Source organism: Ursus arctos, unplaced genomic scaffold (genome assembly GCF_023065955.2).
Source record: "Ursus arctos isolate Adak ecotype North America unplaced genomic scaffold, UrsArc2.0 scaffold_27, whole genome shotgun sequence".
NCBI classification, from domain to species: Eukaryota; Metazoa; Chordata; class Mammalia; order Carnivora; family Ursidae; genus Ursus; species Ursus arctos.
The window spans coordinates 38,884,379-38,898,689 of NW_026622952.1; the positions used below are offsets into that span (position 1 = coordinate 38,884,379).

General features: G+C 41.2%; 1 long non-coding RNA gene across 2 annotated transcripts in view; it reads left to right on the top strand.

The window, feature by feature from the left end:
- The first annotated feature begins 614 nt into the window (after positions 1 to 614).
- LOC130541906 (uncharacterized) overlaps positions 615 to 14,311 on the top strand; it is a 124,688-nt gene continuing 110,991 nt past the window's right edge. The window contains exon 1 of one of the 2 annotated variants that reach the window (XR_008955999.1): positions 615 to 721. This is a non-coding gene — a long non-coding RNA (uncharacterized LOC130541906). The remainder of the gene's footprint in view (positions 722 to 14,311) is intronic. The other variant, XR_008955998.1, reaches the window with a different exon arrangement.

Sequence of the window (14,311 nt, forward strand, 5' to 3'; positions counted from 1 at the left end):
ACAGTAACAAGATTCAGGTCTTTTCAACATTAGCAGAAGGTGAGCTATGGGGAACCAGCCTCAGCTGAGCTCAATTTCGGAAAAGTTAAAGTTTTACATCTGCACAGCTGAAGTGTGTGTCGTTTCCATCTGGCCGCACCTGCTGGCTACTACCGACGGAAAATGGCCGCTGTGTTCATCTGACTGCTTCACCACAGCGGCCTTGTTAACTGGGAACAAGCACGACTCCCAGCAGGGACTCGGAAAAGCTGCAAGGGTCTGGCACTCCTGCTGAATCTCAGAACCCTCACGGTACGTCCGGTGAGTCCGCTAGGTCAAGCGGCCATTTCTACACTGTGATCAGCAGATAGGAGCAGGGCCGGACCCTGGGCGGCGGACTCTGGGTAAACGTGACGTTACACCGAGGACGACGAGTGTTACTGGAACGCGGGCAACACCTTCTCACCGGACGATGCCTCTCTCCCAGCGGCGCAGGACCCCTCGTGTGGGCTTCCGCCTCCTTCACGTACCAGCAGCCAACCGAGGCGCGGAGGCGGATGCTCCTCCTTCCGACGGAGCGGAGCGTCCGGACGCCGACAGGAGCGTCAGGACGTCGCCAGGAGCGTCAAAACGCCGCCAGCAGCCCGACGCAGCGCTGCACCGCGTGCGCGTGAGGTACCTGCGTCCTTCAGTTCCTCGTCCCGTCACGCGGCGCCCTGTCGGCTCCCCGCACCACGGGAAGGTGGGTGGAGTAAATGACGCATTTGGAGAGAAACCACATGCAGAAAACCTTTACTACAGCGTATTGTTGCAAATGTTCTTATTCTTGGTTTTGTTCATGTCTGACTGTGCCTCGTCTGTAACCTAAACTTTATGGCGGGTGCGTATATATAGGGGAAAGTATGCTTAGGGCTCAGTGCCGCCCGGGGCCTCAGGCACCCGCTGGGACAGACAGCGTCCTCTGTGGGGAAAGGGGGCCGCCGTATCCGTGTAACGGCCTGACGGGCAGTGTCCATCGTGCCGCTTTCCTAACACCGTCCCTGGCTACACTGCACGTCAGTTTTGTGAAACCCTTGTCCCGCACGCTTGCCCCTCCGTGACCCTTGTCCCGCGCGCTTGCCCCTCCGTGACCCTTGTCCCGCGCGCTTGCGCCTCCGTGACCCTTGTCCCGCGCGCTTGGCCCTCCGTGACCCTTGTCCCGCGCGCCTGGCCCTCCGTGACATTTGTCCCGCGCGCCTGGCCCTCCGTGACATTTGTCCCGCGCGCCTGCTCCTCCGTGACCCTTGTCCCGCGCGCCTGCCCCTCCGTGACCCTTGTCCCGCGCGCCTGGCCCTCCGTGACATTTGTCCCGCGCGCCTGCCCCTCCGTGACCCTTGTCCCGCGCGCCTGCCCCTCCGTGACCCTTGTCCCGCGCGCTTGCCCCTCCGTGACCCTTGTCCCGCGCGCTTGCCCCTCCGTGACCCTTGTCCCGCACGCTTGCCCCTCCGTGACCCTTGTCCCGCACGCTTGCCCCTCCGTGACCCTTGTCCCTCACGCTTGCCCCTCCGTGACCCTTGTCCCGCACGCTTGGCCCTCCATGAAAGTTCCGGCGACCGTTTTTGCTGCTGCTGTCGCTGCATGTCGCGGGGTCCGCTTCCTTCACTCGCACAGCGGGGTCGCACAACCGCAGCCAGCTTGGGGTTCCAACTCCGTGACGCCTCACTGGGCGTTCAGCGTGGCCTCATACACGCACCGGACAACACGCAACACAGAGCCTCGCAGTAAACAACATACAAGGGTACGAAGTGCGCAAACCCACGCAGCCGAAATGAGGACTCGCCTGCTCTGGGTCAGCGGCGGGCACTTCCGCTAACCAGGCTCAGGCGCTGGAAGGGCTCTGCGGTCAGAGGCTCGGTGACAGTCTCACAGAGGTCAGTGGTCGCTGCTCCCCATGCGCTCGGACGTTGAAGAGTCCACGTCCGGACGATCTGACGGTTTGCTTCAGGGTCCTGCCTTTTTTTTTTCCTGCAGGAGTGCAGCCATTTGCCGTAGGTAGTAGCCAGCAGCTGCCGCCAGATCGAAAGGACAGACACACTTCAGCTGTGCAGATGTAAAACTTTAATTTTCCTGTAATTGAACTCAGCCGAGTCTGGTTCCCCATAGCTCACCTTCTGCTAGTGTTGAAAGGGTTAACCAGTCTTCAGCCCTTCCAGGGCCCTTCTGGTTCCAGTGATTATCCCTTCTCGGTTCTTCAGGTTTTCTTGGCCTTGCAAGTTGGCAGTCTTCCTACCGCCAACCGTTCTGATTTTAGTGGTATCTATTCTCTCTGCTCATTGCCCTCGGCTGTCTTCCTGAATCTCTATGTCGCTGCTGGAGTGAGTGACCCCATCCTGCTCTCTACACTCCATTATTTGATTATTTATCCAGAATTGGTTATTGGCTATTCCCCAGTACCTCTGTGTATCCTCATGTGTCTTCTACTTCTCCCTGGAATGACTTCCCCAACCTCTCAGCATTTCTCTCTTTCTCCCTTACTATTCATTCCATCAATCTTAAATACATCCTCGTGCCAAAGAATGCCTTGATCTCCTTTATTCAGTAGGCTCTCCTCAATATCCCATAGGCCCTTTTAGACCTCCCCTGGGGTTTATCCTGGTCAATTTATACGATACTTCTTGTGATAGTTCATCTGCATTGCATGTGATAAAGTTTCTTAAATATAATTATTATTTCTTATTTGTCTTAATCTCAGTGTTCTCATATTACTATACTGAGCATAGTCTATGCTCAGTCAACACATTTTCTTGAAATAATGGAACAGTCACACTTTAGTTGCTGCTATGCCTTTAATTTAAAAATCTGTGTTTGCTCCATGAAATAATGCTTTGGGGAAAAGAAAAGACATGCATGAATTTGCATGTGATTAATCACATGTCACTCTTTGCTTTCAACTTTTGCTCTAGGTGGGGGGAAAAAAGTGCAGTGTAGAAGTTTTAAGTTCTCTACAGGGCTGCCCAAGGACACAGAAAGTGGGGGAAAGTGATTAAAGAGGAGGCTCCCAGGGATAGAATGGACCCAGGGAAAGAGGAGTTAACTGCTGACAGCTGAGATCACGAGAGCAGATTGGCGAATAGGAGAGAGGGCCTGTTGTAGGGGGAATGAGGAGAACAGAACTAAGAATATAGATATCTCAAGGCCACAACCCGTGCAAAAAATAGATGGAGAAAAGAAATGATACTCATATCTTAAAGATACAGTGTGGAAATATGACGTCTGAATGTAATAAGAGGATATAATTAGCTTTCCTGATAAAGGAGGTTGCAGTTGAACATGTGATATGCCGTGCATGTGGTGGAAATGATTTCGATTTCTTCAGTGTATGGCACAGCTATACTGGTGTGGGGAGTAAAGCAGATTGTTGTGCAAAATTCTGTCCAAGTAGGCTAGTTGTCAGGTTTTATATATGCCTATAATGGTTTCTCATTTCCTCACCTGTGGGAGAGCTAATCGATAAATAAATTGGTACAAGAAACTAACACTATTTATGTAGCATATCTTGGGAAATCTCCCAAGGCAGAGAATTGAAAGGAGCTACTGTAGATATAAAACAGGCCACCCAGAACTCATGATGACTAGTGATACCACTATTGGAGGGCCAGGATCGTAGAGAATTCTTATAAGCCAAGCGTAGAATTCAGCCTCCTTAAAGGTATTCTTCTTTTGGGAACTGCAAGCCTTCAGTGGAGAGAGCCATCCAGAGAAACTCCATTTGACTCCTCCCTTTATTTAAAGATAAATTCTTGGGGCGCTTGGGTGGCTCAGTCGTTAAGCATCTGCCTTCAGCTCAGGGCCTGATCCCAGAGTCCTGGGATCGAGTCCCACATCCAGCTCTTCTGCTGGGAGCCTGCTTCTTCCTCTCCCACTCCCCCTGCTTGTGTTCCCTCTCTCGCTGGCTGTCTCTCTCTCTGTCAAATAAATAAATAAAATCTTAAAAAAATAAAAAATAGAGATAAATTCTTATTACCCTCATTCCCTGATGCTCCTTTTTTATCCTGGGCATGTGAGAATTTCTAATAGGCTCTACTCGGTCACTCCATATTTATTTCAAGAGTGGATTAGATAATGTATGAACATGTATTTTGTAAATTAAATTTTAAAAAGCAAGTTTTTTTTTAATAAACTTCCAGACTAATGAGAACAAGAACATTTTCACTGAGTATCAAGAATCAATTCTTCATTTTTTCTTGAGAAATTGTTTGAACAATTGGGATAATTTTCTTTATCAATAAAACATTCATTTAGAATTAATTCCTCATTTCCACCCACCTATTTTGTCTTTTCAACTCTGGACACTGTTTCCATCCTGCACTGTCCCATTTTCAAACCATGAATGAATCATTTTCTTCTGTGATCCAGTTTCTAGTTCTTTCTCCAACTACTTATACCTCAACTTTACAAGGAGGTCTACTATATTTAATATGTATTTTATCTCAAATAATTAGGCCTCTTCTCTAAGAAACAAAACTGAGACAAATGATATTGGGCCCAGGAAAGGAGTAACTGCTGATGGAAAAGATTATAAGTTATTTTCCTCAGTGGATTCAGTTTTCTTTCTGTACAATCATTTGATAATTCTTCTCAGCTCCTGTTCTAAAGCCCACCCCCCATCCCTGAAGGTGACCCTTTTGAGGGCAATCAATAGAATTTGCATCTATATATCCACATTCACACCTCTATCTATCTCTATCTCTATTTATCGAGAAAGATAGTTATTATAAGGAATTGGCTCACATGATTATAGAGGCTAAGTCTCTGCCAGCTGCAAGCTGGAGACTGGGAAAGCAGTGCTGTAACTCAGTCTGAGCCTGAAGGCTTGAGAACCAGAGTAGCTGCTAACGGAATCCCAGTCTGAGGTTAGGTGGGGACCGTTGTTGCAGCTTAGCAGTCAGGCATCAGAGAGAAAAATTTCGCTTGCTCCACCTCCTCTTTCTATGTAGGCCTTCACAGATTGGATGATTCCCACCCATCTGTTTTACTCAGTCTACTGCTTTAAATGCTAATCTCATCCAGAAACCCCTTTGCAGAAATAGTGAAATAATGTCTAGCCAAATACCGGGGCACCCTGTGATCCAGTCAGGTTGACATGTAAAATCAGCCATCACAGAGATCCCTCCAGGGTGAAGCAAGCTTAGCTACACAGTATCTACTCCATTCACAAGAACCCTGTCGGTGGCAGTCCAGCTTGCTTCTGCTCCATCCTCCTACCTTCAGTATTTTGCTTTCACGGTTCTGTCACTAGATGCAACCTCATATAAACCCCGAGACTCTCAGTGATGCCAGTGTCGTTCTCTAGTGCTCTCTTCTTCTAAGTGTACGGAGAGCGTCCGTGAGTTTCCGTAGCTTACCACCCATGCCTGGAGTGAGATTCAAGTCTCTCCTAATGCTGATAACCCCAGTCTCCATCAGGGGCATATATTTTGACTTGAATTTGTGGGGAGCAGGAATGGTAACGGAAAAAAGCCACAGTGCTTTTATTCCTGTGAATTCTATTCAAGGAATTCTTTCAATGCATCTTCCTTCAGAATTATTTTCTAGCCCTCTCTTACGTGAGAGAATTATCTCTCCCCCATCTCTTAGAAGATGTGATCATTCATTATCCATGTAGTTATCAACTGGGAGGACCTTGGCAAAACTTTGAGACAAAAGGAAAAAAGTCCCATTGGTCATTCTTTCACATATGCTTCCATGGCACTCTGATCTCGCTGTTCATAGCAATTATTACAGGTGTAAATTTACATTTATTTTGATAATCGTTTGACTAGTATTTATCTTCTCCATTGTACCATAACTCCAAGTGGTAGAGGCCAAATCTGTTTTGTTTACTATCCTACTCCTAAGGGCTTACACAGTGTCTTGCATGTGGCATTTTTGAATAAACGACTAGATGAACTGATGACCAGAGATCTAGATATATTTTTTCTACTTAGTGTTTTTCCTTTCATTGAAGAAATTCTTCTGTATGGTGTGTAAGTAAGGGCTGTCTTCTTATGAACTAAAATGCAAACATCCTATAGTCTGTCGACTTTTGTTATAATTCTAAAAGCTCTTTTAGTGGTCAGTTTTGAATAATGAAATATACATTTATTCACTCCACGAAATTAATAACCACTTACTAATCAGGCACTGGGATTATGGAGATGAAAAAACAGATTTCCTCTTAAGTATTAAAATGGCATAGGTGAAATAGACAAATAATTATAATAAAATGTGAGCTATTAACACACAGTTATGTATAGGTAACATTTTTTTTAATAACTATGATGTTCAAGGTCCTTTACTCACATGTAATATCTTATTTGATTTTTCACAATTGCCTTCTGAGTTATGCTTTATTATTCCATTTTTTTTCCAATGAGAAAACTGAGGCTCGGTGAATTTAAACCATTTGAAAAATTAATACATTGTTCTGGTTTATATTTATTGGGTTTCAAAGCAAACAGTCTTTTCTTTGTGGCACATTAGAGAACCACATCTTCAAGTCTCTGTGAGGAGAGTGCTTCTAAATTGATGAGTTACATAAGTGAGAAACACAATAACTGTATTACTATTTATTGAGTACCTATGTTGTGCCAAGCATTATGCTAGCATTTTTTAAAAAATAAAAATAGACTCATTTTAGCCTAAAAATAACTCTAAGATATTGGTATTATCATTCCTATTTCCCATAATGGGACATTTCCAGAATGGGACAAGTTTAAGTCACTTGCCCAAGTCCTATATATAAGTGATGGAGCTAGGAATCAAAATCAGTTGTGATGATTACAAATCTATGCTTATAACATTTAAAAAAAAATGATTCTTCTAGGACCATTTTTTTGGCATTAACATGGGCCAGAATGAATACAACCTGGTGACGACAAGTAGACAATAGCCTGCAGGCTTTTTAAACCACAGTGCATTTCAACACTAAAGTCTGAAAACTCCCCCCCCCCCCAGCTTTGTATGAGCTCCTGAGCTTTCAGTGTCCCTAAAGATATGTATTATATCCTATTCTTTGTCAGGATAATTCAGACAATATTTACCACTAATCAGCTGATGTGGAAAAATCCAACTGCTCCCTGTGGGAAATTATGGAACAGTGGTTCGTATGAATATTATCAGCAAGGACCTCAAAAGCTCCTCATGTTCCTGTTTCTTCAAAATTCATTCATCCATGGACCAATCTGCTCCTAAATTTGTAAACAGCTGTCCAGTCATAAACTCAGTAAAATGAATAATATTCAAAAGCAGTTGCATGCAGTTTCACAAATGCTCTTATTGTCATCCTTCCCATCTCAGTGGTATTTATGAGCTGTTAAAGCAATGCAAGGGGAGAATAATTTTTTTTTTATAAATATGAACATGGTGACTTACACTTCAAGGTTCTAATCACCCTTTGAGCTCTTAAAACTTCTATTTGTCTTCCTGATTTAGATTGTGTGTCTCTTGAGCTCTGAGTACATATTCTTTATTCCTGGTACAGTGCCAGATCCATCAGTGTTAAACAAATAATTAATCTTCATAATGATAGCTTGCAGAGGTGGTCCCACAATTACTGAAGGGCACCTTGACATCCTTGGGAAGTCTGCTTTGAAAAATAGATGTGTGTGGCAGATAACAACCGAATATTAAAGCAAATCATTTAACTTCTCAGATCCTCAGTTTCCAAGTCTAGAAAATAAGGGTGTTGAGTTGACTAGATGCTCAGTTGTTGGATCAGACATTTATGAGGCTAATCCATATATAGTCCTTTTTAATCTAAAAATTCTTTTATGCTTTAGAGAATTACTCTAGTTTTCTGGGTTCTGTTTACTTTCCCTTCAGGTGTGTGTCATACACAGGAATCTGACTGGATCTCAATACGTAGTATTTGATGTATCTTCATCTTTCATCTCATTTTAGTGGATTAAATATTGAAGAAAAAATATATTTTCTTATAAAATAGTAGCAGTGGCTTGTGTACAAGGTTGTAAGAGTCCCACACAGTTTGGCCCCTATTTCCTAATAGTACACATAGCAACATAGCACCATTTATATATTCAGGAGGCTATGGTGGAAGGACAAAGGGCTTGGGATTCCAGTGTGACCATCATCACAAGGTACAAAGAGTGCAACTATTTAACAAGCTTGTTAAAGTTTCAAGTGTACAGAGAAACGTACTGTTTAATGAGCTTGCGGGGAGTAGTTAGCCTCTCTAAGCTCAGTTCTTTTACCAACGTAGTAAGGATATGAATAATGACTTCTAGGACTTTATGAGAATTAATGTCTATAAACCGCCCGACATAGAGGAAGTACTCAATAAAGAGCAATTTCCTTTTCTCCCCCTTCTCTCCTTTTCTCTTTGACTTCATTCAGCAGTCCTTCTTAGTCTGTGAATATTTCCATTTTATTTAAAATAAACCTCCACAGACCAAACCTGACCTAGTGGTCCTGTTGTCACAAATCTGATAGTGGAGGAATTAAAGTGGTTATATCTATAGAAAACCCATCTTTGCAGAAATATATCTACCCTACCTTTACACCCTGGAATTAGCCTACCAGTTCTGCCTGTAGTCACCTTTGGATGAAGGCATTAAATACACCTGCTGAAATGCAATGATGATACCAAGATGGGTAACCAGTGAGTCTGAAGAGGTGGGGATATCCTTTCTCTTAGGAGAAATACCCAGTTGGGGGGAAAAATGTTTTCAAACTTCATATTTGACCCTGGGGTTTCTGATATAATCCTGGTGAGCAATACTGTCAGAATGGGCTATCATTGCTAAAAATGCACCTTATCAATTAGTAGTGAGAGAGAGTAGGGCTAAAAGGAAGAGTAGCATTATCGTAAGCCAGGATGAAAACAGCTTATATTTTTTTTCAAAATTTCCTTATGAGATGGCAGTATGTTCCAAGGCAGTTGGGATTCAAGTCCATTCAACCCATACCTAAGTGTGCCTACTGTGTCTAAGGCACAATAATTCTGAGTATCACAGAGGGAATGGAAGCAGAATTAAGATAATTCTGGGGCACAGCAGAGAAAGCATAAGAACGGCCTTACAAAGACGGATCTATTAATCCAGGGCCAACCTAAGGACAGAATTTTAGGAGGTAGATGGAGTCTGAAAATGAAGAGTGGTTTACACATAAAGAATACAAGTGAGCTGAAGGTAAGCATCACTAATTCGTAATAATCAGTCCATCCTTGATATAGATTTATGGTAAGCATCATCCTTTTTTAGAGGGAGGCAACATAATACAGTAGAAGGATCACAGGACCAGAAGTAAAGCAATCTCTTTGATAAAAATCTTAAGTCACTAACTGCAGGAAAGGTGTCCATGTGTATGTCCCCTAACCTGTCTGAGCATTAGTCTTCTTAGCTGTGAAATGGAACTCATAATTCTTGTTCTGTTTTACAAATGGGATAGTTGTGAGAATTAAAAAAAAAAGTAAAAAGTAAATCAAAGTGTTTTGAAAATGATAGACTATTTAAATTCAAGCCATTACTATAGATGTTTTAAAGGTTAACATCAAAGAAATCTTTCTGGAAGTTCTAAAATAGTTAAAAGTTATAATGTTTTTCCTCTGTGCCTTCAGATACAGAAGAAATTAAGAAGGATTATTTTAGGTTTGCTTTTTATTCAGGTATTTATTCACACATGTTTGAGCATCTTAAAGCAAAGGAAGGGTAAGATGGTGGTGATAATGTAAAAATTTTCTGTATCACTTAATGCTAGATATTATATTGGTGATACTTTCTAATAAAAATTATTCCTTGAATACTCTATGAGGAAGAATGCAGAGAATGTCTTTGCTTTTTCATCAGTGAAGTATGTATTGTTTTGAATTGGCCTTAGTCAATATTTTGCTCATTCAACAGAAATAACAAAAACCCTCAAATATAATATATATTGAGTACTCATTGTGAAAACTGCATTTACTTCGGCACTGTATAGAAGATGGAAAAAGAATGTTGTGAGTTGAGGATGCTTATGAGCTTTCTAGTGTTTCAATTAATTGTTTCAATTAAATACATTATAATTCCAAGCAAGACATTTACTATGTTCCACAGATGGGATCTTAGGTTCTTGAAGAATTTTCCATCCATAAAGATAGCTGCCATCCTAATTATCCTAAGAAGTCATTCAGATAGCTTCTGCTAGTAAACCAGGTGAAGGATCAAGGTCTGCTATTTTAGTGGAGGCAAGATGTCAGGGGAGCTGAGGCATCCTTCTTTCTAGTGGGGTAAGAGGAGAATACATATATCATTGCATACCTAGGGATCAGTATTCTCACTTTTCTTTTTTTCTGTTTTCCTGTCAATAATAGAATGTTATGGGGGCACCTGGGTGGCTCAGTTGGTTAAGCGTCTGCCTTTAGCTCAGGTCATGATCTCAGGGTCCTGGAATTGAGTCCTGCATTGGGCTCCCTGCTCAGTGGGGAGTTTGCTTCTCCCTCTCCCTCTGTGCTCCCCCTGCTTGTGCTCTCTCTCTCAAATAAATAGAATCTTTAAAAAATAATAGAGTGCTATGTTACATCCTTCCTTTTCTTCTTTTTGTCTACCCCAGAAAGGAGAAGGGAATTTAAGGAAATGCTTAACAGAGTGGTTAGAGGTAAAACGGAAAAGATCTATGTGGAGTTGCATTTGCTTGAACCCTTATAAGATGTGGTTGGGTTTATGCAGTGGAAGAAGGGAGTAGAGACAATCAGAAGGAACTCTGAGCATGGAAGTAGTACAGAGGATATAGGACATAGAGAAAGAGAGGACCTCCATGAGATTTCAAGGCTGTGAGCCAAAAGGTTAAGGACCCAAAATGAACCATTTTATTTGGCTCTTCAGGGCTCATTGGTGTCTGGAGTCAAATAATTTTATTATTTTCTGGCTATTGGTTCAGATCTCTGATTCTGTTTTCTCTGAAAGGAATTGAAGTGATAGGTTTCTTATTTATAGAAAAGCCTCTATTGGCAAGATTTGCATAAGGCAAAATTGGGACGTACTTAGTGTGTGTTTTAAGGAACTGGCTCCATTTTAGGCAATTCTTTATGTCCTAAAGGCATCTCAGGTCTCTCATGTTCCCTCACTGCTCTCTTCCACAGAACCTATTCTAAACAGATGGTCTCTGATAGTCACTTACTTTGAAATAAACATGGTTGGTAGGTTTATTTACTTATTTTCTGGGAAGGCAGGAGACAGATGAATACATGTCATGTTGGAATTCCATATATCGATACTATTAGTCAAGTAAGTCAAGTAAGTATATATCTTAAAGGAGAAAATCTGATTAAGTCGTAAAATTGTGTAGTAGTTAGGGGGCATCAATTTTGAATTTGCTTTTTAGCAACTTGATTTCCCTGAAGTTGTTTTTGGGGGATGGGAAATGGAAATAATAATGGAAGTAATGCTATCTCATGGATATATTTTAAGAATTTCATAAAAGACTTTTTTTTACAGAAGAAATTGTTAAATTTATTATTATTATTATTCAGCTCATTTTGGCTATGGGCACAAACCTATAACTTGAATATTCATGGATCCTCAGTTTCTGATCCAATTTGGACTACATTTCAGACTTACAGGTATAGAATGTAGAATTGCTGCGAGACCGATCTCCATTAGTCTGAAGGGAGCCCACTGAAATACAGGAATCACTAATGTGCACCCTGATTTTTCCTTTTAGAGCATACATGGGGCAAGGGTTGTGTCCCTGAATGCTGCTACATATTTTTCCTTTCCTCTGAGGTTTCTTACAAAGAAGGTTGTTGCACATGCAAAAAGTAATATCCGTGAGGTACCAAGTACCGATTTATTTCTTGCTGAACAAATACTCCGTAGATCCTTCGAGAGAGTTTCTGATTAAAGCTGCGTTTAAGAACCTGGCTTGGGCCAGGAGGCCCAAATGAGGAATCTTGATTTCCTCTTCCCTCTCCTTAAAGCTAAAATGCTGGACTGAGGAGGTCAATTCCAGCCTGACTTGCCATCCCAGCCTTAGAGAAGCTGGCATCGAATGGAGGAGGAACAGCATTTCCAGGTTGGTCTTTAAAAAGCAGTCCTGACTTGTCAGTTCACCCTTGAGAAGCCAAAGCTAGAGAGTGACAGGTTTGATGACCACCGAGACTCGTCGACTAGAAAGAGAGCAGGTGAGGCCTTGGTCTTTAACCCCTAGTTATGTGGTCCAGTGAATGACCAAATTGAAAATAAATTCTTTCTATGGACAGAAGACATTGGATCTATGGACCTATGAATCCATGGGTTGGATATAAGGAAGGACAGAAAGAATGGCAGAAATATGGTGGCAGAAGTTTCTTCCTTTATAAAAACAGTATAATATTTGAAATATTCTAGCCACCTCAGAATCTGAGTGGATCATTCAAAAACTCAAGCTCTGTGCTACAATTATTTTAGATATTTCTATCACTTTGGCCCCCCATTGTCCAGACAAAAGTTTCCCTGAATCCCTACTAATTCAAATAATTTGTACAGTTTCTTTAAAAAAATAGATTTGAATAAAATAAAGTAAGCGATGAATAGAAAACACATATGTGAGGAGCTATCAGTAATGGGGAATGAATAATAGTGCATTACTCTGTGCTAAATGGCAGCAAGGTACAATTGCAAAAATCAGTAGCAATGTAATATAAACAGAAGTGAAACAATTTAAAGCTATTGTGAGAATCTCAATAGATTGTCATTATATATATAATACAGTGTTATTTACAAAAATATAATGTTCTGATATATGTTATACATTTCAAATTATTATTGCAATAAGAAGTGGAATTTATAGGGGCGCCTGGGTGTCTCAGTCGTTACACGTCTGCCTTCGGCTCAGGGCGTGATCCCGGCGTTCTGGGATCGAGCCCCACATCAGGCTTCTCCGCTGGGAGCCCGCTTCTTCCTCTCCCACTCCCCCTGCCTATGTTCCCTCTCTCGCTGGCTGTCTCTATCTCTGTCAAATAAATAAATAAAATCTTTAAAAAAAAATTGGAATTTATAGTAATCTCTAATTTTAAAGTGATTAACATATCCTTTTATTTGCATTTTTTACCTTAAGAAAATATGATCACACTATCAATTTCGTCAGAGAAGTATCTGTGCAATTAGCACTTTGGTGTTGACTTGGAGCCTTTATAAGGTCATATGCTAATTTTCAAAAGTATTTACACTGTATGGAAAGATGTTGAGAAAAATCTCCTGTGGACATAGTTTTAATTTCCAAATGTTCAGAGGCCCAGACCACAGTCCTAGCTCATGTTAAGAAAAATCACATCATACAGGGAAGTAGCACTAACAAAGGAACAAGGATTCTGAAGTCTAGTCCCAAAGCAAGAGCAGTATTGTTGAGGGGTAATCTCAAAGGATGGTTGATTTCAAAGAGCAGTGAAGCTTTTTTCTGCTTCAAGCGCACGATAGAGCACAGAGCAAGACTGATTGTCATGTTTTAAGTGTAATCAGGGTGAGGGAAAAAGAGAAAAGGCTTTTTAAGAGTTGAAGAAAAATACCTAAAGACAAAATCAATGGAGATTAGAGCTTTTGTTTCATAGTGATATCTGCTTTTATTTATATACATTCGTGATTAATACACATGACACAGTTACTTAGTGACATGAAAGTGGCTAATTTTCCTGTTAGTAAAAAATACTGCTAAGTGTGCAAATATGAAAATACCCACTGTTTAACTTTTAATTCATTCTGCTAACATGTCAGGTTTTGTTTTTCGTTTCTTACTATCAATGTGAGCAACTAGCATCCAGGCATTTAGGTCGGCTCTGTTGAACTATTATGGCAATTAATTCTATCAACAAATGTTTATTGAATACTTTTCACATATTGGACACTGATACAAATGTTAATGACATAGCAGTGGATCAACAGATAAAGGCCATGTCTTCTGATGCTTATGCAGTAGCAGATATGACAAAAAAATTAAGTAATCAAGTAAAGAATGAGAAGCATTCAAACTTTCAACTATAAAATAAATAAATCACAGAGATGAAATCTACCACATAGTGAATATAGTTAATAATATTATAATAACATTGATGGTGACGGATGGTGCTACACTTGTCGTGGTGAGCACTGTGTAATGTATAGAATTGTCGAATCAGTATGTTGTACACTTGAAACTAATATATCACCGTATGTTAAATATACATTAATAATAAGTAAAATGAGAGAAGAAAAAGGAGCAGAAAGCATTCACGTGCTTTTGGCTTATATACAATGAGGATTCTAATGTCCGTGGAATCAGGATGGGCCTTTCTGAGGCTGAAGTATGAATCAGAGTTAGGTAATTTAATTTATTTGGTACAAGACACTGAATTAAACACTGTAAT